Below are 21,560 nucleotides of genomic sequence, written 5' to 3' on the forward strand. Positions count from 1 at the left end.
GGTACAGAGAATAAGTAGCATAGATGGTAGGTAGAAAATAGACAGGGAGAGGGCAAGAATAGTATGGGAAATGTAGAAGCCAAAGAAGTTATGACACATGGACATGAACTAGAGGGGGGAAGGTGAATCGGGGAGGGTGTGCAGGGTGGAGGGGGATGGAGGGGGGTAATGGAAAAGCTGTAATAGCATAATCAATAAAATATATTTAAAAGAAGAAGAAGAACCTAGGTCTCTCCTATCAACAAATGGGTCACTCATACATGTTCTTTGACTAATCCCTTCCCTTTCTTTCCACCATTCCTCTCCTCCCTGCTCTCCTCTGGCAGCTGTCATGGAAACATAAATATCTGTTAACAATTAGAAAGCAAACAGTCTGGGAAATGCAGCCTCTTTCCTGGAACCCCCCAGAGCCCCCAAAATGTTGCTCGATGACAGGAAAACAAGGTTCGAAATTGGGAGACCTGGATTCAGGTGCCAGCATTACCAACAATTTGCTCTAAGAGCAACAGTAGGGGTGAAGATGGCTACCAGGTTGTTAGGCTTTTGAGTTAATAAAGCATCTTCACAGCTACCTTGTTCAATCCTCATCACTCTCCTGTGATGCAGAAGCTACTTTTGCTGCTTCCCAAGTGAGGCCACTGAAACCTCATGGATGCTAACCCAGGAGCACACGGAAAAGCCAGGGCAGGACCTCAGGCCTTTGCCACCACGGACCTTGTGCTCTGTGAGCAAAGGAGCCTCTACGTCTTCCTCAGCTCTGTATCCCCAACACAAAGCACAGACCCTGGTCTATGGTGTGCCCTCGACTATTACTTGGATTAACTTGAATAAATATGACTCTAAAATCAATGATCTTTCCACTGCACCCAAGTACCAGCTCTGTTCTATTACAGAAAATCGGGAGGTGCAATGAAGACAGCAGAGAGCTAAGCTCTTGATAAAGCCTCAGACACTAAGCAAATGTATGGCACTTTGATGTTTCTGAAGTGCCAGTGGGACCACCAGCTCCTGGTCTTCTCCACCCCTCAATTCCCAGGATGCAGGGACACTGGCTTGCTCTTCCCCCATGGCCTGTCCTCCACGCACATACAGCCCCCTGTGTGACCACCAGGCTCCTCCACCCACGGCCTCCACCCTAACCTTCCCTCTTGCAACCACCACACACCCAGACACACCTTCTCCTCTGTCTCCATCATCGCTGAACTTACTCCATCGAAGTAAGTTACCATCTTCAAGATGACTCTAATGAGCTGCTCCAGCAGGTTGTCATCATCAATGGCCACTAATGACTGCCTTAAAAACTGAGGAAGGGGAAGGGACAAGGACCACAAAGGACAGTGGCAGGGCTTCTCTGCCCCACAGAAGCAAGGTCAAGAAGAAGCAAGAGACAGGGGTCATGGTCAAACTACATGGTGGGGGTCCAGCTGGACTGGAGAATGATAACACGTGACAATGATGGTAATGCCAGTTCATGTGTGAGGCCTTTTGCAATTTACAAGGCCTGCTCCAATGTCATCCTGTTTAATTCTGGAGGACGAGAAGAACTTACATTTTACAGATGAAGAACCTGAGGCATGCGAAGGCTAAGTAACTTGCCCAAGTACACACAGCTAAGGCCCTTTCCCTTACTCCTCCTGATATAGGGCCTTGAGGGTGTGGAAGGTGAGTCAAGGCTTAGCATAGAGTCAGAGACTGAGGCAAGGCCAGGAGGCAAGGGGACCACAGAAAGAGCTTCCCTGAGTCTCAGTCTCTGGGGGCCTGGGGCTCTCCTCCCTCAGGATCCTGAAGAGGGCAAAGAAGGCAAGCATGGAGGGAGGTAGCTCATGGGGACTGCTTACCTGGAGCAGCCTGTCCTCCCATTCCTTCTGACTCAGGTTCTCCTCAGAGTGGTCTAAGAAAGGAAAGAGCATGGGACCCGCCCAGCCAGGGGGAAAAACACTGAAACACCACGAGGCACTGAGCCTATAGGGTAACTGCTCTCCCATTTCACAGAGGCTCCAGAAGATGAATGACTTTCCAAAGGTCAGAAAGACACAGCTGGCCAGTGTCAGAGCAAGGATTCAAAACTGGTCTGTCCATTTCCAAAACCCACACTCTTCCCTGATCCTCTGCCCATAAGAAGGGGCAGGAGTCACTCTGGGAACTCTGGAGCCACAGAACTCTGGACTGCGTATCTGCCCAGTGCCAAGCATCACCCAAATAAGCAGAGCCATTCAACAGCTTTTCAGAGGGACAGAGAGGCTGATCCCAGTGCCCCTCACCCCAAGGAAGGTCCATCCTGCACCTTGAGACTCCGCCTCTTCTGGAGTCTGCCCACTGTCCCAGCTGCATTCCTCCCCGCTCCTCAGCAACCCCTTACCTTCCAGTATCTTCAACATCTGCGGGATCCCCTTGTTCCACAGCTGGCCCACAATGGAGTGGATAACAGGGTGCAGGGTGTGAAGTAAACTTAGAGGGCTTGCAACCAGCTTGTTTACCCTGTAAGGCTTCTAGGAAACAGCTGAGAAGCAAGAAAAGCAAGCAGGACAAAGAATTGAAGGGAAGAGAAGGAAGAAAATTAGAACAAACAAACAGAATGGTAAAGCTGGAGCTTTATTTTCCACCTGTTGAACTCTACATCCTCCAAGATGCTTTTGAAACATCACCTCTTCTGTGATGCCTTCCTGACTTCTGGACCCCATGTCAGCTCATTGTCCTTCAAAGATCCTATTGCACCCTGTGTATTCATCTATTAGTACATTGATCACACTGTATTATAGACGGTTATTCCCAGGCTTGTCTTCCCACTAAGACTGTACAGGTCAAGGGTAGGGCTACTTTTATCACTCTATGTGCTAGACATTTTGAACACTTGGAGTGATGTCTCCAAGTCAAAATGTCTAGCACATATGTCTGGGCAAACAGAGAGACTCAAAACAGAGGTCAGAAAGGCATATGGACTTGTCCAAGGTCAACAGAAAGCAGCTCACAATAAGGCCACATAAGGGACAGGCTGGGCCTTTTTCACTGCCTACTCCTTCCCCACCTGCAGACCCCACTACTATGCTCTCAGTTCCCTCCTCCAATGACATTGGCCCCCATGATCCTAGGTCTTATCTATTTATTCCATGTCCAGCATAATGCCTGAAGTAGAGCAGTACTCAGCTCTTTGTGAATGATTGTATAGACAGATGGAAGAAGGATGGGAGGGTGGACAGATGAATGCATGGGTGGATGGATGGGTAGATTGAAGAATGGATGGATGGAGATGCAGTATTCATCCCGGCACCACTTACCATAAGTGGAGTCAGGAGTCTCTGTGGTAAGATGACCTCAGTGGCTATGTTAAAGAGAAAATAAAAGAAGAGAACAGAGTCAGTGCTCACTCCAGGATGCTCAACCTCCAGACTCCACTGGCAGTTCCCCATCGGTACTCCAGAGGAGAGAAAGAACGAAGTGAAGAGGGAACATCAGTGTCAATGCCATGGGCGCATGTGATATTTTGACTCAGCCTAAAAACAAACCATTACATTTTGGCCTATGAAAAACATACACACACTAAGTAATGTGCCGAGCAGACACTCTAAGTCCACCCCTGACTCCCTCTGGGAATAGAAGTCAGGGATGGGGTGAGCCCAGAGCATGGCTCAGAGTTGGGGCAAAGGAAGAACTAAGGGTCAGGAATGCCTGTGTATTCATTACTTTGTAATTAACAATGCTCATATTTCTGGACTCCAGTGTTTTAAAGTGAGAAATAAAGGCAAGAAGGAACTGTGTCTTCCAGAGGCATCCCCTTTCATCCATGGAGCCAAATGGCCTTAAACTGCTGCCTTATTCCTCCCATCGTGGCCCAGGCTCGGGACCTGCAGCCTCCCCTACAAATCTGGATTCTCTCCCCTGCACCTACCACCCCTGCAGTGTCTCAGCCAGCCTCCCACCCCAGCACTCCATGCTCACAACAACCTGAATTTCCACAGCGAGCACGTGTCCCCAAGTGGCCCTGCTCTTGTACTTACGTCTGAAGTGAAAGTCGCTGGGGTTGGGAACCTCGCCCAGGGAGAGGACCTTCAGAGCCTTTTCCGTGGCTGCCTTACTCAGGGACACAATGGCCAAGATGCTGCTGGGGTAACATGCCAAAGTGATCAGTTTGGGCAAGGGTACCTGGCAGAAATGGCAAAAACATCAATGCCAAGCCTCAAATCAATTCCAGTCGTAAGTTTTCCAACCCCGTGACCTTGTCTTTTTTTCCTGGGGGAGCATTTGAGCCTGTATACGCAGCCCCCCATTCACATTCATGTTCTCTCTCTCTTCTCTCTCCCTCCCCCTCCCCATCTGCCTCCCTCCTTCCCTCTTTCCCTCCCTCCTTCCCTCTCCATATTGGTAAAATACAACCAAGATATGGATTAAAATTACACTATGCAGGAACTGATTACACAGATGGGGGCTTCTTGAAATTAGGAAAGTATGGCTTCCTAATTAGCTTCATTGGGGAACCTTCCAGGGACAGAAACATGCTGAAGGTTAAGAGGCAAAGCTTACTAGGAGGTACAGTAAATATTATGTCCTTTTCTTCCCAAAGCCCAAATCCACCTCCAGGAATCCCCAGAGGTTGCTAATTACAGGCAGGCAATATGATCACCCTGCTCCTTTACAAAAGAAGACACTGAAGCTAAGACAACAAGTTACTCAAGATTTTACAGCTAGAAACTGGCTAAGTGGGACTGAAGCTCAGGCTTCCAGATCCACCACCCAGTGGCCCCCTTTTGTCGCACTCACTGACTACTTCTCTGAGGCGCTCAGCACTTGAGGTGGAACCAAACTGAGGTGGAGAGGGTGGAAGAGACAGCACAAGGGGTTAGATGGAGGCAGGGAAGGTCATGTAGACTGTGGTCTGAGGGCCAGGATAGTGATCTGGGAGCCAGGGAAGGAGAAAAAGGAGAGGTCGGTCTGACCCTAGATATCTGTACCATTTGTAGAATTTTTGAACACATTATTTGAATGTCCTCTTCATTCTGGAATAAGAAAGATTTAAATCTGAAGTTAATGCTAGCTAAGTCTCTGGGTCCAAGGCTTCTCCTGGCTCACTGCACAGGGTTTTAGAGGCCAAAGGCCCTTCTCACTTACTAGGCTACCCTCTTCTTGCCTTTATGCTTCCAACCCTTCCATTCACTACTTCCCTCCCGAGACCTGCCCCCATCCTAGGTCCCCTCTCTGCCCAGCCCCTGCTCACTGTGGGGCCAGGCTCACTGAGCTGTTTCCCTCTGGCTGGGAGAGGCAGTTATGCTGGCTCAGCAGCTCGATGAATTCTAAGAGAACCTTTGGCACCTGTGGGGTTACAAACCATCACAAGGCAAGACAGGAAGGCAGGTCAGTGACTTCCAGTATGACCCTTCATGTTCCAGGTGAGGACACAGAGAGCACAGAGAAGCAAAGCAGGTGAGGGGCTCAGATCTCCTGACTCCAAGCCCAGTGTGACTCTTCAGTGGGCTCCGGGTGATGACAGACCACCAGCCACCGAACCTGACCACTTCTGCACTTTTCCCTGAAGTTTCTAAATCACTTCCTGCCACCTTCCTGGCAAACTCTAAGTACTTAGCTCCTTATTTCCCCAGAGGGATATGAAAATTAACAGGAATGTTGGATGGGGGAGAATCTGAGTCCAGGAAAGGTCCCATGTTCTGTCCTTCCTAGGAAAAGCTAGGGACCAATCCCACAAGTCCAGAGGGCCAGGCCTCAGGATTCTAGGATCTCCATTAGACTCCTGAGGAATTAGACTTTTTCTTTAGGAATGATGCCACTGTTGTCCATTTGGCACCCAAAGCACTGCTCCCCTGTTCCCCTGTCCTGTGTGATCCTGAGCTGGAAGCAGTCTCTGCTCTCTCCAACCCTGCCTGCAGAGCATGTTAAAATATGATTTCCCACAGGGGACTGAATCACTATTTGGAAGATAAGATGGCAGAAAACTCACAGTCACAACAGCAAAAAGAAAACAGAATCCAAAAAAATAAATATAGTTTAAGGGGATTCTGGGACAGCTTCAAGCATACAAATATTTGCATCATGGGGTATTGGAAGGAGAAATGGGCACAAGGAGTTGAAAACCTCTTTGAAAAAATAATGACGGAAAACATCCCTAAACTGGTGAAGAAAACAGACATACAAGTCCAGGAAGTGTGGAGTCCCAAATAAGATGAACCCAAAGGGGCCCACACTAAGACGTATTGTAGCAGAAAAAGAAAAAAACCCATGATAAGCTTCTGTGCTCTGTAGCTTCATGATAGGTTTCTGTGCTGTCTAGCTTCATGATAAGCTGTAACATCTGCAAAAATTCTCAGTGCCTTGTTCCTTTGTCTCCCATATATGGTACTAGACCTAACTCCTGCATTTAGCTTCTGTAACTTTGCTTCGCCACATAGGCAGGAAGCCCGGGACTATTTAAACCCCGGGAGATCAAAGATCAGGGCTCAGGATTTGGGAATTTTACCCCTCTGAGCCCAAGCTCATAATAAAGGATCGTGCTCCTCCATCTCCCCCATGTGTGAGTTATTTTCCGCAACATTTCGGTTCCCTGACCGGGAATCGACTCACGTGAGCAGGTATTTTGCCTCTGGTGAAGGCGACCGGGGGCTCAGTGGGGGAGCCCTGCCACAGGGGAAGGAGCACGTGCCCTGGTTGTTTCGGGCTTCCCAGGGTGGAGATTCCCATGCTGTGTCCCCAACCGCTCTAAGACCTGGGTGGAAGGGGAGAGACAAACCACGAACTGTTGGAGGCGCCAACCAGAATTGGTAAGTGTCCCGGGGACCGGACTCAAGACCAGAGAGAGGCTGATCACCTCTCAACCAGAAAATTCAGGAGTCTGGGCCAAGGCTCAGACCATCGGACTCCTTCCTACTCGGGGGAGGAAAAGTTGTAAACTCTGTGTGACTATGTGTGTGAATGTGTCTGTGACTCCACAAGCCTTACGGAGTCTGACTGGACCCTCACCTGAGGTTCCTGGGTCGGTCTACGGCATAACAGTGGGGAGTTTAACCCGAATTCTACACGAGCAACCTTCAGCCAAGACCACCTAAGTCACTCTCGAGAGGACAGGCCAGGCAGGCGTGCGAAAGATCCCCTTATCCTTTGTTTCTCTGCGTCGTAAGAGAGGGAGACATGGGGGCCGGATTGTCAACCACCTTAGATTGTATGCTTCAGAATTTTGACCGGTTCCAAGGACAAGATCCCTCGATGAACCCAGGACAACTGGAAATTTTCTGTACCTCAGAGTGGCCCTCTTTTGGGGTAGGCTGGCCCCCTGAGGGCACCCTTAATCTGAGTATAATTAGAGCAGTTCACCTGATAGTCACCTGGGAAGCCAGGACATCCAGATCAATATGTTTACATAGATAGGTGGCAGGAGTTAGCTCAGGACATGCCTAAGTGGCTCTAGCAGTGTGCTAAAGTAGCCCCGAAGCGTCTATGCGCCACAGGGCAGAAGAAGAAGTCTGGACCCCAAACCCTGGTGGCCAGGGGCCCAAAACATCAAGTCCACCAGGGGCACCCCGAGGATGACCAACCCTTTCTTCCACCGCCATACGGGGGACCTCCCACCGCTACGCTAGGGCCAGACACTCCTCCCCCATCAGTCTCACCCCCACAGGAGGAGGCCCCACAAAGGGCGGGGGAGGCCCCCGAAGGCTCCCAGAAACTGTACCGTCGCCAATCGCGACCTGGCTAAGACATCACCAAGCCTATCAGATGCCACTGAAGGAGGCTCAGGGGCCCGAGCAGGTGGCAGACAATGGGACATTTAGGCTGGGACCTGTGGTTTTTTATTACCAGCCATTCACCACCGCTGATCTCCTTAATTGGAAGCAACACACACCCTCATATTCGGAAAAACCACAGGCTCTGACTGATTTAATGGAATCCATAATACAGACCCACTGGCCCACTTGGTATGATTGTTACCAGCTCCTGTTAATGCTATTTAACACGGAGGAGAGGCGCAAGATTTTGCAAGAGGCCCATCGATATCTTGAAACCCATGCCCCAGCAGGCACTGTTGATCCCACACAGTACCCCCGAGCGGCAGCTCCAGAAGTTCAGCCGGACTGGGACCACAATACAGAGCAAGGGAGATTAGCTCTTGACCAATATCGGGAGGCCATCCTACAAGGGGTCAGGGCTGGAGCCAGAAAACCTACCAACATGGCAAAGGTTTCCAATATAATGCAACAGGGCAGATGAAAGCCCAGGAGATTTCCTAGAACGACAAACTGAAGCGTACAGAATATACACCCCTTTTGACCCTGAGAGTCTGGATAACCAGCGAATGGGTAATATGGCATTCGTGACTCAGTCGGCACCTGACATCCACAAAAAGCTGCAGAAATTAGAGGGTTTTGCCGGCATAAATATCAGCCAGTTAATAGAAGTGGCAAACAAAGTTTATAACAATAGAGAAGAGGCGGCTGATACCACAGCCTTAGAAAAACAGAAAAGAAAAGCAGCACTGTTGGCAGCCGCCCTGGTGGCCCTGGCAAAGGGCCCACAGAAAAAAGGGCAGAAAGGCCATTTTAAAGTAGACAAAGACCAGCGCACCTACTGTAAGGAAAGGGGCCACTGGAAATGGGACTGCCCAAACCGGAAGCAGAAGGAGGGTCCGGTGGTTCCCGCAGCCCCTGGGATTCTCAGTCTGGCGGGTTTGGATACTGAACGGGCAGGACCGGTCTCAGTGAAACTCGGTCCCTACGAGCCCATGGTCCAAGCCAGAGTGGGGGGCCAACCATTGACTTTCATGATAGATACTGGAGCAGAGCATTCGGTAGTCACTGCCCCCATGGCTCCACCATCAGGCTGGGAGGTTTCCATCGTAGGAGCCACAGGGTGGCCCAGTGAGCCAAAGAAATTCTGTCAAGCCCGGACAATCGAGTTGGGAGGGCACCAGGTCTCCCATGAATTCCTCTACCTACCCGAATGCCCTGTGCCCTTCCTAGACAGAGACTTGTTAAGTAAGCTTTAGGCCCAGATAGCCTTTCACCCCTCCAGACAAGCCACACTTGAATTAGGTGGCGCGAGTTTGGTGGCCCTCATTATGCCCCAGGAGGAAGAATACCGGATCTATGAAGAAGACAGAGGCCTAGGCAGCCAAGATTCTCTCACAGAGGAATTTCTCAATGTGTGGGCAGAGGGAAACCCGCCAGGACTTGCCACCGGCTGAACCCCAGTGATAACAGACTTAAAACCAGGGGCTCAGCCCCACTGCCTCAAACAATATCATACGTCTAAAGAGGCCCGGCTAGGCGTATCGGGGGTAATAAATAAGTACCTGTCTGAAGGAATATTGGTTCCCTGTCAATCACAATGGAACACACCACTCCTCCCCCTGAAAAGGCCAGATGGGACTGGGTACCATCCAGTACAAGATCTCAGGGCTGTTAATGAGGTCACCCTGACTCTGCATCCAACAGTGCCTAACCCCTACACACTATTAAGCCAACTGCCCCCGCCACTGCCTCGAATTTTACCTGCCTAGACTTAAAGGATGCTTTCTTTTGCATACCCCTGGCCCCTGTAAGTCAGCCAATATTTGCATTTGAATGGGAAGACCCCCCCATGCTGACACAAAGACTTAATTAACCTGGACCCCGCTGCCTCAGGGGTTCAAGAACTCCCCCACTATATTCAGTGAAGCGTTAGCCCGAGACCTGAAGCCATTCTCAGAGCAGCATCCTGGCCTTGTTTTGCTCTAGTATGTGGACGATTGATTTGCTGTTGGCTGGGCCAGGGAGTTATAAGTGCCGGGAAGGGACACGGGCCCTGCTCAGGCTCCTGGCATCCAAAGGCTACCAGGTGTCCAAAAGGAAGGCCCAGATTTGCCAAAAGGAAGTTCAATACCTGGGTTTCCAAATAAGCCGGGGGCAGAGGAATTTGGGAACCGAGAGGAGGGCTGTGATTAATCAACAATCCAGCCCACTGACTAGAAGACAGCTCCGGGAATTCTTAGGAGCCATGGGGTTTTGTTGAATATGGATCCCAGGGTACGTGGAAATAGCAAAGCCACTATATCAAGCCCTTAAAGGGGCAGAGACTGCTCCATTTAATTGGGGAACAGAGCAACAGGGCGCTTTTGAGAAAATAAAAGAACTTCTGGTTAGCGCCCCAGCCCTTGGCTTACCCGACCTCATAAGCCTTTCTCTCTTTACATTCATGAAAAGGAGAAAGTAGCCTTAGGGGTTCTGACTCAAGAAGTTGGACCGTGGAAACGCCCAGTAGCCTACCTCTCCAAGCAACTGGTTAACTTAGCAGCTGGATGGCCACCCTGCTTGTGGGCCATAGCGGCCGCTGTCTCCCTCCTCCAAGAAGCTGACAAACTCACCCTGGGGCAAGAAGTTAGCTTATATGTGCCCCATGCTGTACACAGTCTCCTTGAGGGGCAGGGACATCAGTGGCTATGCAACCCCCAGCTTACTCAGTATCAGGGGATGCTGCAGGAAAATCCCTGAGTACATCTAAAGGCGGTGCGCAAAATCAATCCAGCCACCTTCTCATCTGCAGAAACCGGGGAACCTGGCCATAACTGTGAGGAGATCACGGATCAGATATATGCCAGCAGGCCAGATTTAAGAGACCAGCTGGCTCGGGAGGACCTCAACCTGTACACAGACGGGAGCAGTACCATAACTGAGAAGGGGGAGCCGATTGCTGGGTATGCAGTAACTACAAAGGACCAAATCCTTGAAGCAGAGCCTCTGCCCTCTGGGTGGTTGGCACAAAGGGCAGAACTTTATGCCCTCATTCGTGCCCTGGAACTAAGCAAGGGAAAAAGGGTCAACATATACACTGACTCCAAGTATGCTTTTGCCACCCTCCACATACATGGGGCCATCTAAAGAGAAAAAGGGCTACCGACTGCCGAAGGGAAAGAAATGAAAAACAAAACTGAAATCCTCTGACTCCTAGAGGCCGTATGCAGTCTGGCTCAGGTAGCAGTTATGCACTGCCAGGGACACACTAAGGGCAACACAGAAGAGGCCGTAGGGAACTGGCTCGCAGATCAGGCTGCAAAAGCTGCTGCTAAGAGACAAGACTCTCCAAAAGCTATAGTGGGGACTTTGCTCAGTTCCCCCTTAAACACCCAAGACTATCAGCCGGCCGAGGAACAATGGGCCAGGCAGAATCGGGCATCCAAAACGTCAGAAGGCCTGTGGAGGCTCCCTGACGGACGAATTTATGTGCCCCAGAGCCAGGCAGTGCAGGTGGTCCAAAATTGTCACACCCTGACCCATCTAGGGAAAACAGCCCTAGAAAACCTGCTCCAAAGGTATCTATACATACCCAACCTCGCCGCACTATTTGCCAATGTTGTAGCCAGATGTGTAACTTGCACTAAGAACAATGCAGCAGGGAACAATCGGGTCCCACCAGGAACACAGTACCGGGGAACTCAACCCCTAGAAGACCTGCAGGTGGATTTCACTGAAGTCAAACCAAGCTGGGGATATAAGTACTTGCTTGTCCTCATATGCACCTTCTCAGGTTGGGTCTAAGCTTTCCCAGCCAGGACTGAAAGGGCCAGAGAGGTAGCCAGAGTTCTACTAAGAGAAATAATTCCCCAATACGGACTACCTCTAAGCCTAGAAAGTGACAACGGACCAGCTTTTATTTCCCAGGTGGTGCAGGATTTAGCAAGACTGTTAAGTATAAGGCGGAAGTTGCACACTGCATACCAGCCCCAAAGTTTGGGGAAAGTGGAGAGAATGAATAGGACACTAAAACAACCTGCCAAAACTCTGCCAAGAGACCGGGCTGCCCTGGACAGACTTGTTGCCAATAGTCCTGCTCCAAGTTAGATGTACCCCAAACCAGGCAGGGCATACCCCTTATGAGTTAGTATACAGAAGGCCCACTCCCATAGTGAGAATAACAGGACCCTGCAACTTACCAACCAGTACAAGGGGAGATAGGACAAAGAAGGTACTTAGAACAGCTAAGAAAGGCCTTAGACCAGATAGGAGAAGCCCAATTAGGGTTTGAACCTAAATCCCGAGGGGGGCCAGCACACCCACGCTGTCCAGGACAGTATGTATGGGTAAAAGACTAGAAAAAGGAGCCTCTCCAACCTGTGTGGATGGGCCCTCACTTGGTACTTTTAACTACCCCTACTGCCCTTAAGGTCACAGGAATCACACCGTGGATCCACCATTCTCCGGTGAAAGCAGCCGCTGGGCCAGAAGGACCAGGAGAAGAAGCCTCTGAGCAGCGGGTTCCGGCCTTGAAACTACAGTGACGGAAGGAGACTTCAGAAGCCCAGGACGTCTGGGAGGTTACAGCCCAACACCAGGATTATGGACAAATGCCCAGCTGAATTCCTAGCCCCTATGACCTTGGTGGCAGGGATCTTCGGGATAATACTGGTCTCTGTAACTCCTAAAGACTGGGGGCTCATTGAAAATTCTCTTTTGGCTGTCGCATATTTCTGTGTGATTTTCATTTTTGTATATCTAAACTGTTTCTTTTAGCAGATAGCCATGAGCAGAATTTTAGAAATATTATTTTGTGCCCAAGTTTTATCTGGATTAGCTCTAAAGCAGCCATATGTCTGGAGTTCTATGCTAGGGAAACCTATGAAAAAGGCAGTAATGTCATAACCCATACCATGGGAGTCATCACCTGTCCCAAGTCAGGCTGCAGAGGACCCATGACTTTCACCTTCAAAACCACTGACCTTGGGTCCCTAAAAGGATGGTGGGGTCTATCCCCCACCCTCTGCTTGCTAAAGGATCAGACAAAAGATTATTGCAAGAGGTGGGGAGACACTTATGGAGGATGTCCATATACCAGTTGTCGGTATCACTCTGCAAATGAGTGGGACCAAAAAATCTTTCCAATACAGGACCCTAATGACAAAGAATGGGAAAGGGGAATAAAAGGGAAAATTTATGTAAATATGTGGCATAGCGGGCCAGTTGGAGACGTGTTTATTGTAAAGGTCAGAGAAGCACAAAACCCTGCCCTAAATACCATCTATCACATCCAGTCAGTCATAGAAGATCAAGAAAAGATGCTAACTAGAAACTTGGAAGGTCAAAAAGCAGTAGAACCTTTCTCTTGGATAAAACTAATACACAGGGGGCATAGCTACTTAATCTAACCAGTCCAGGCAGTTACAATGACTGTTTCCTATGTGCATATCTTAACAGGCTACCATTGACTGTGGTTCCACTTCAACAAACCCTCACTGTTTCCAAAGCTCAGACCCCAGAACCCTTTTCTCTCCAAGGTGTTCCTCTATTCCAGGACTCATCCATTGGAGTGCCAGAGTGCTATGGACCACCTGGTTCCTGTAATCAGACGTTGCCATCCTCCAGATCCATCACTAGCCCACTAGGAACTTTCTTTTGGTGTAACGGGACTCTCTACTGGTCGGTAAATCATAGCATCCCAGCCCCTTGCTATCTTGTGGCCTTAGCCCCCCAGCTCGTCTTACATCAACCGGGTGTCTTACATCAACCGGGCGAGTTGAGTACCCTGCTTGCCCAAGAACGTCAGAAGCGAGCAGTCCTCCTCCCCCTGATGGTCGGGTTAAGTTTCGCCACTCCAGTCATCGGAATGGGACTGGGGAGTTCAGGCTCCAATCCACTAAGGAGCTCCAGGAAGAGTTAAATCAGGCCATGGACACCTCAGCACTATCTATGGCCTCACTGCAGAGGCAAATAACTTCCCTAGCTTGGGTAACCAAACAAAATCGGCGGGCACTAGACTTACTCACTGAGGAAAAGGGGGGAGTTTGTCTTTTACGTCAATGAAAGTGAAATAGTAGAAGAAAATATTGGCAAACTAAAAGACATTTGCTGGAGATTAGGGAGCATCAGCTCCCCCACCGGAACCCACTCCTGGTGGCAATCAATCCTTTTTCCTATTTTGGCCCCTATTTTAGGCCCTCTTGTCATCCTCTTTCTTGCATTAACTATAGGACCCTGTTTACTGCGCACAGTAGTGCAACAGATAGAAGCAACAGTGACCCAATGAGCTGCCGTCAAGATCCCTTCTCTCCAGAGACACCACTACTGGAGATTACAGCCAACTCAAACAGAGAGTGAATATGTGGACTACAACACTGATGCTAGAACAGACACCAGTGCTGTTTAGCATCAAAGGGGGGAATGTGGCAGGAAAAGAAAAAAAACCATGATAAGCTTCTGTGCTCTCTAGCTTCGTGATAAGCCATGCTCTCTGTAACATCTGCAAAAATTCTCAGTGCCTTGTTCCTTTGTCTCCCATATATGGTAACTAGACCTAACTCCTGCATTTAGCTTCTGTAACTTTGCTTCGCCATGTAGGCAGGAAGCCCGGGGCTATTTAAACCCCGCGAGATCAAAGATCGGGGCTCAGGATTTGGGAATTTTACCCCTCTGAGCCCCGCGCTCATAATAAAGGATCGTGCTCCGCCATCTCCCCCACGTGTGAGTTATTTTCCACAACAGTATCATAATCAAAATGCCAAAGGCTGAAGGCAAAGAAAGAATTTTAAGAGCAGCAAGATAAAAGCAGTTACTTACCTATAGGGGAGTACCCATAAGACTGTCAACTCATTTCTTAACAGAAATGTTGTAGGCCAGAAGCGACTGGCTGTGGAGAGCCACACAGGATAATGTGTGCCAAGGGAGTGGGAAGCAGGCCTCGGGTTCAGCACAGCTGCCTGTTGCATCCAACATCCAATGTTGCATCCAACAAACTCGAGAACAAATATCAGAGACTTTCAGGGTATCAAAGATGTTGCTTTATTGGCCAAGTTTAACCTGCGCAGGGGCGAACTCTCAAAGTGTCCGGAGACACGGTACCCACAAGGGCTGCAGACGAGAGTCACGCCGAGCGCTTACAGCTAAGTCCTTATATAGGGGTTTTGGCGCGAGCAAGCAAGCGTTTCACAGAAGCTGACGTGGCAGTTAGCTATTTGCTTACAGAGACCGCACGCGGGAACAGGGTAAAATTCAAATTTTTAAAACTAAACAAAGCATTGCTTATCTAGCATACCCAGGGGAGAACATCTGCACGACACAGGACGTTTGCTCAACTACATCCTGCACTCTGTCTCCCTTGTTAGTTCCTTTTAGCTACAATGCAGTTCCTGTTTACTAAGGTCACATTTAGTTCTTAATTTTCTTGTTCCCAACACTGCCTAGGCCACAGACGACTGCCTGATAGATTGTTGTAAGAAAAGAATGACTTGGCCGCTGGCCACAAGAGAGAGCAGGCAATGTCCTCAGAAAAATAAAATGTACCTAGCCTTGCAGTTTGTGTCTCTCAATATATACATCCTGGGAGTTCCAGCCAAGATGGAGGTGTAGTTAGAAACCCTTCCCTTCCTCACAGAACTAAAAGGAGGATAACAACCAATCTAAAATCAATAAACAACCAAAATCACCCGAGAATCAAACTGCATGGAACTCCGACAACCAAGGGATTGAAGAAAAGATCAACTAGAACAACCAGACCAGTAAGGTGGCGGACCTCTAGCTGACTCAGAAAAACCCGTGGAGGCAGCTGATGGGCAGGGCTGCACAGGAGGGACTAACTTAAGGGGAAAACAGACTCAGAGCTGACTGTGGGTTAAGGCTGGGGTTGCTAGTTTGACTCGAGGCTCTGTTGGAAAGTGCACTAGAGACAAGCAGGCAAGCTGCATTGTTCCCTCCCTGGCACCTCCCCCACAGGCAGTGCAGCAGGGAGGGTTGTCCTGCCTGGGTAAATACTTAAGGCCCCGCCCCCTTACAACCTATCAGTTGAGCCAAGACAAAGAAATACGGCCCAAATGAAAGAACAGAGTAAAACCTCAGAAAGAGAACTAAGCAATGAGGAGATAGACAACCTATCTGATGGAGAATTTAAAGCCCTGGTAATCAAAATGCTCACAAAACTGATTGAGCTTGGTCAAAAAACGAAAGAACAAATGAAAGATACCCAAAGTGAAATAAAGCAAAATATTCAGGGAACCAACAGTGACAGGAAGGAAATCAGTATTCAAAGCAAAGATTTGGAACAAAAGGAGGAAATAAACATCCAACTGGAGCAGAACGAAGAAACAAGAATCCAAAAAAATGAAGAGAGGCTGAGGATTCTCTGGGACAACCTGAAACATTCCAATATCCGAATTATAGGAGTGCCAGAAGGAGAAGAACAGCAGCAAGAAATTGAAAACTTATTTGAACAAATAATGAAGGAAAACTTCTCCAATCTGGCAAAGGAAATAGGCTTCCAGGAAGTCCAGGAAGCCCAGAGAGTCCTAAAGAAGTTGGACCCAAAGAGGAACACAGCAAGGCACATCATCATTAACTTACCCAAGATTAAAGACAGAGAAAATCCTAAAAGCAGCAAGAGATAAAGAGACAGTTATCTACAAAGGAGTTCCCATAAGGCTATCAGCTGATTTCTCAAAACATTGCAGGCAAGAAGGGGCTGGAAGGAAGTATTCTAAGTCATAAAAGGCAAGGATTTACATCCAAGATGGCTCTATCCAGCAAAGCTTTCATTTAGAATGGAAGGGCAGATAAAGTGCTTCCCAGATAAGGTCAAGTTGAAGGAGTTCATCATCACCAAGCCCTTATTATAAGAAATGTTAAAGAGATTTATCTAAGAAAAATAAGATAAAAAATATGAACAATAAAATGATAACAAACTCACAACTATCAACAATTGAACCCAAAAGAAAAGAAAAACAATGAAAAAAACTAAGCAAACAACCAGAACAGGAACAGAATCAGAGAAATAGAGATCACACAGAAGGAGTTCAGTGGGGAGGGGGAAAGGAGGAATGGAGGGGAAGGTACAGGGAAGAAGAAGCATAATTAGTAGGCATAAAATAGATGGGGAGAGGTCAAAAATGGTATAGGAAACATAGGACTCAAAGAACTTATATGTACAACCCATGGACATGAAGTAAGGGTGGGGGAATGCTAAAGAGTTGTGGGGAAGGGAGGAGAGGGGATGAAGGGGGGAAAATTGGGAAAACTGTGATAGCATAATCAATTAAAAATACTTAAAAATAAATAAATAAATACAGACTGAATTTACCGATAAAGGGTTCCCTCCTCTGCATCCCAGGGAAGGGACTCCACCTGACTTTTGCCTCTTTATTTCTTAATCCCCTGTCGCCTTCCCTTGGGACCTGATTGATCCAGCTATGCTGGTCATGGCAATTAGCAAGAAATATTCAAAGTGATGAAAAGCATGGATCTACAACCAAGATTACTCTACCCAGCAATCATTTAGAATCAGATAGATAAAGAGCTTCACAGACAAGAAAGAACTAAAGGAGTTCATCACTGCCAAACCAGTATTATAAGAAATGTTGCCCTGACTGATATTGCTCAGTTGATTGGCGTATTATCCCATAAACTGAAAGGTCACTGGTTCATTCCCAATTAGGGTACCTGCCTAGGTTGTGGGTTGGTCCCCAGTCAGGGCACATACAAGAGGCAACTGATCAATATTTCCCTACTGATGTTTCTCTCCCTCCCTTCCCTCTCTCTAAAATCAATAAGCATGTCCTCCAGTCAGGACTAAAATAATGTTAAAGGGTTTTCTTTAAGAAGAGGAAGAAAAGAAGATCTAAAATATGAATAATAATAACTTCTGGTCAAGATTGCAGCATGGTTAAACATGGCTCGCCTCCTCACACAACCACATCAAACTTACAACTAAACTATAGAACAACCATTAATCAGAACCATCAGAAATTGAATTGAATGGAAGTCTTACAACTACAGAATTAATGGACCCACATCCATTCAGCCTGGTAGGAAGGGCACAGACATGGAATGGGCTGGTCCCACATCCACCTGTGGTAGATATACATTTGGGAGGGATATCTCAGGAGTGAGGAGTCCCAGCCCAACAACTGGGACCCCCCACCCCAGGGTTCCAGTGCCAGGAAGATAAGTCCCCATAATTTCTGGCTACAAAAAAGCAGCAGGGATTGCATCAGAGGCAGAAACTTCTGGAGTCTCAAGAAGTTCACCTTAAAGAACCCACATACAAACTTACTCAAACTCATTCCCTCTGAGCTCCAACACCAAGGTGGCAGCTTGAAAGACATAAGTAGCATACCAAGAGAAATTGTTGTGTCTGGCATCAAGGCGGGAGCTAGGAATCCACTTTCTCCCAGTTAGAATGGCAGCCAGAGGCCATTCTCCCTTTTCTGACCCTTCTCACACAGAGCCACAGAGCCACCAGCTGGTGCCATAGCTGAAGCCCCACCTTGAAGATAACCTGAGATGCTGTCTCACACAACTTACAGGCCCACTCAACTGTTAACCATGATTTTTCCATATGAATGGCTGGTCTTGACTCATGCTTCACAACTTCCTAAATCCAATCAAACAAGCAGCCAGCCTCAATGAGCAACCACCCTTTGTACCCCTTCCTAAGTGACCCCAGGCCTGGTACCAGCAGCAGCCAGCCTTGATTCACAGCTTGGCTTTGCCTGGACATTTCCAAGCCCAGCACAAGGAGCAGCCATCTCAGATTGCTTTACAGTTCAGGACAGGTGGCTCTAAGCAGAACACAGCTGACCTTGGCCTACAGCACCAAGGAAACCCCAGAGCCTGCTCATACAATGGACAGTTACAGACCATGTCAGAGCACCACCACCCTGTCCCTGCACAGCTGAACCTCCATGGAGGGTGGAGTTTGGTGGTCAGTGATCACAGCCAATTCTTGCTGCTGACTGGCCTGGGTAAATCCCTCCCATTGACCTGCCAACAGCAATCAAGGCTCAACTACAAGAGAAAGGTATACCCAGCCCACACAAAAGGCACACAGCTTGGGTGATAAGGGAGGCTGTGCCACTGGACCCTATAGGACACCTACTACATTAGGTCATGCTACCAAGACAGGGAGCCATGGAAGCCCTACCTGATATGTAGAAACAAAGACAGGGAGACTGCCAAAATTAGCAGACAAGAAAACATGCCCAAATAAAAGAATCAAAACTCCAGAAAAACTAAACAAAATGGAGATAAGCAGTCTATCAGATACAGAGTACAAAACACTGGTTATAAGGATGTTCGAGGAACTTAGTGAGGACCTCAACAGCATAAAAAAAGATCCAGTGTGAAATGAAGGATACACTAATTGAAATAAGAAACAATTTACAGGGAAACAGCAGAGTGGGTGAAGCCGAGAATCAAATCAATGGGTTGGAACATAAGGCAGCAAAAAACAACCAATCAGAATAATAAGAAGAAAAAATCCAAAAACCAAGAATACTGTAGCAGCCTCTGGAACACCTTCAAGTGTTACAACATTCACATCATAGAAGGAGCAAGAAATTGGAAACTTCTTTGAAAAATAATGGAAGAAAACTTCCCTAATTAAGTGAAGGAAATAGACATGCAAGTCCAGGAAGCACAGAGAGTCCCAAATAAGATGAATGCAAAAAATGCCCACTCCAAGACACACCATAAATAAAATGCCAAAGGTTAAAGATAAAGAGAGAATCTTTTTTTTAAAAGATTTTATTTATTTATTTTTAGAGAGGGAAGGGAGGGAGATAGAGAGAAAGAGAGAAATATCAATGTGCGGTTGCTGGGGGTCATGGCCTGCAACCCAGGCATGTGCCCTGACTGGGAATCGAACCTGCGACACTTTGGTTTGCAGCCCACACTCAATCCACTGAGCTACGCCAGCCAGGGCTAAGAGAGAATCTTAAAACAGCAAGAGAAAAGCAGTTACTGTGGGGTTCCCATAAGACTATCAGCTGATTTCTCAAAAGAAACTTTGCAGGCTAGAAGGGATTAACAAGAAATATTCAAAGTCATGAAAAGCAGGGACCTACAGCCAAGAATGCTCTACCTGGTAAAGCTACCATTTAGAATCAAAGGGCAGATACAGAGCTTCCCAGACAAGAAAAATCTAAAAGGAGTTTATCATCACCAAGCCATTACTCTATGAAATATTAAAGGGACTCTTTTAAGAAAAAGAAAAAGATGAAAACTATGAACAAATGGCAAAAATATGTGTCTATCAACAATTGAATCTAAATAACGAACTAAGGAAACAAGAACAGAGACAAAATCATGATACAGAGAGCCTACTGGTTATTGCTAGATGGGAGGGGTGTGTGGGAGGAACGGGTGAAGAGGCAAAGGGATTAAAAAATACAAATAGGTAGTTATAGAATAGCTGTGAGGAAGTAAAGTGTAGTGTAGGAAATGCAGTAGCCAAAGAACATATACACCCGACCTGTGGACATGAACAATGGTGTAGGAAGGGAGTGGGGAGTGTTGTATGGAGGGGAGCCAAGGGGGAACAGTTTGAAAAACTGTAATAGAATAACCAATAAAATAGACAAATATGAATAATAAAATGGAATAAACGACATACCTACCAACAATTACTTTAAATATAAATGGATGAAATACTCCAATCAAAAGATACAGGGTGGTTAATTGGCTAAGAAAACAAGGCCATTTCATATGCTGTCTACAAGACATTCATTTCAGATCCAAAGACACAACAAACTGAGTCATGAAAAGATATTTCATGAAAATAGAAACAAAAAAATATGGAGTAGCAATACTTATACCAGACAAAATAGACTTTAAAACAAAGGCTCTCAGGAGACAAAGAAGGACACAACAATTCCACTTCTGGGTATTTACCTTAAGAAACCCAAAACACTAAATTGAAAAAATGTCTGCATCCATATGTTCACTGCAGCATTACTGACAATAGCCAAGATATGAAAGCAACCTAAGTGTCCATCAAGAGGTGAGTGGATGAAGAAGTGGTGCATATATATAGTGGACTGTGACTCAGCCACAAAAAAGAATGAAATCTTGCCATGTACACCAACATGGATGGACCTAGAAAGTGTTGTGCTAAGCGAAATAAGTCAGACAGAAAAACACAAATGTTGTAAGATTTCACTTACCTGTGGAATCTAAAAAGCAAAATAAATGAAAAAGCAGAACTGAGACAGACAGAGACACAGAGAACATTTTAACAGTTGCCAGGTGGGAGCAGAGTAGGGGTGTGGGTGAAAAAGGTGAAGGGAGTAAGAAGTACAAATTGGTAGTTACAGTAGACTCATGGGATGTAAAGGACAGCATAGAGAATATAGCCAGTAATATTGTGATAACTATGCACAGTGCTAGGTAGGTACCAGACTTATCAGGGTGATCATAAGTTATATAAACAAGTATCTAATCACTGGGTTGTACATCTCAAACAAATATAATATAGTATGTCAAGTGTAATTAAAAATACTTTAAAAATAAGAATTAAAAAAAAATATATATATGGCTTCTCAGACCCCACACCAGATGAGATGTTTGAGGATGTATCTCTCCCCAAACAAACTGAATTCTCAGGGGGCAGAATTAATATCTTTTAGAGCCCCATGTGCCCCCTGGGCTCACCACAGGGCTACCCACAGAAAATTCTCAAATGTAACCCATGGGCAGCAATCTGAGGCCGGAAGTGGCCTGGCAAGTGTGCCTTACCTCTCTCCTCATCCCCCCGCAACCTTCCCTTCTCTATTTTATCAGACCTGAAGGTCTCAAAACAGCAATTGCCCTCCAGGCCTGAACATTTTTCTT

General features: G+C 47.2%; 1 long non-coding RNA gene across 1 annotated transcript; it reads right to left on the reverse strand.

Annotated features, from left to right (window-relative positions):
- Positions 1-1,241: 1,241 nt before the first annotated feature.
- Positions 1,242-2,446, reverse strand: LOC118498727. The gene is made up of 3 exons (XR_004901195.1): positions 2,360-2,446; positions 1,839-1,891; positions 1,242-1,301 (listed from the first exon to the last, which is right to left on the reverse strand). It is a non-coding gene; the product is annotated as an uncharacterized LOC118498727 (long non-coding RNA).
- Positions 2,447-21,560: the final 19,114 nt, after the last annotated feature.

Source organism: Phyllostomus discolor, chromosome 2 (assembly GCF_004126475.2).
Source record: "Phyllostomus discolor isolate MPI-MPIP mPhyDis1 chromosome 2, mPhyDis1.pri.v3, whole genome shotgun sequence".
Taxonomy (NCBI): Eukaryota; Metazoa; Chordata; class Mammalia; order Chiroptera; family Phyllostomidae; genus Phyllostomus; species Phyllostomus discolor.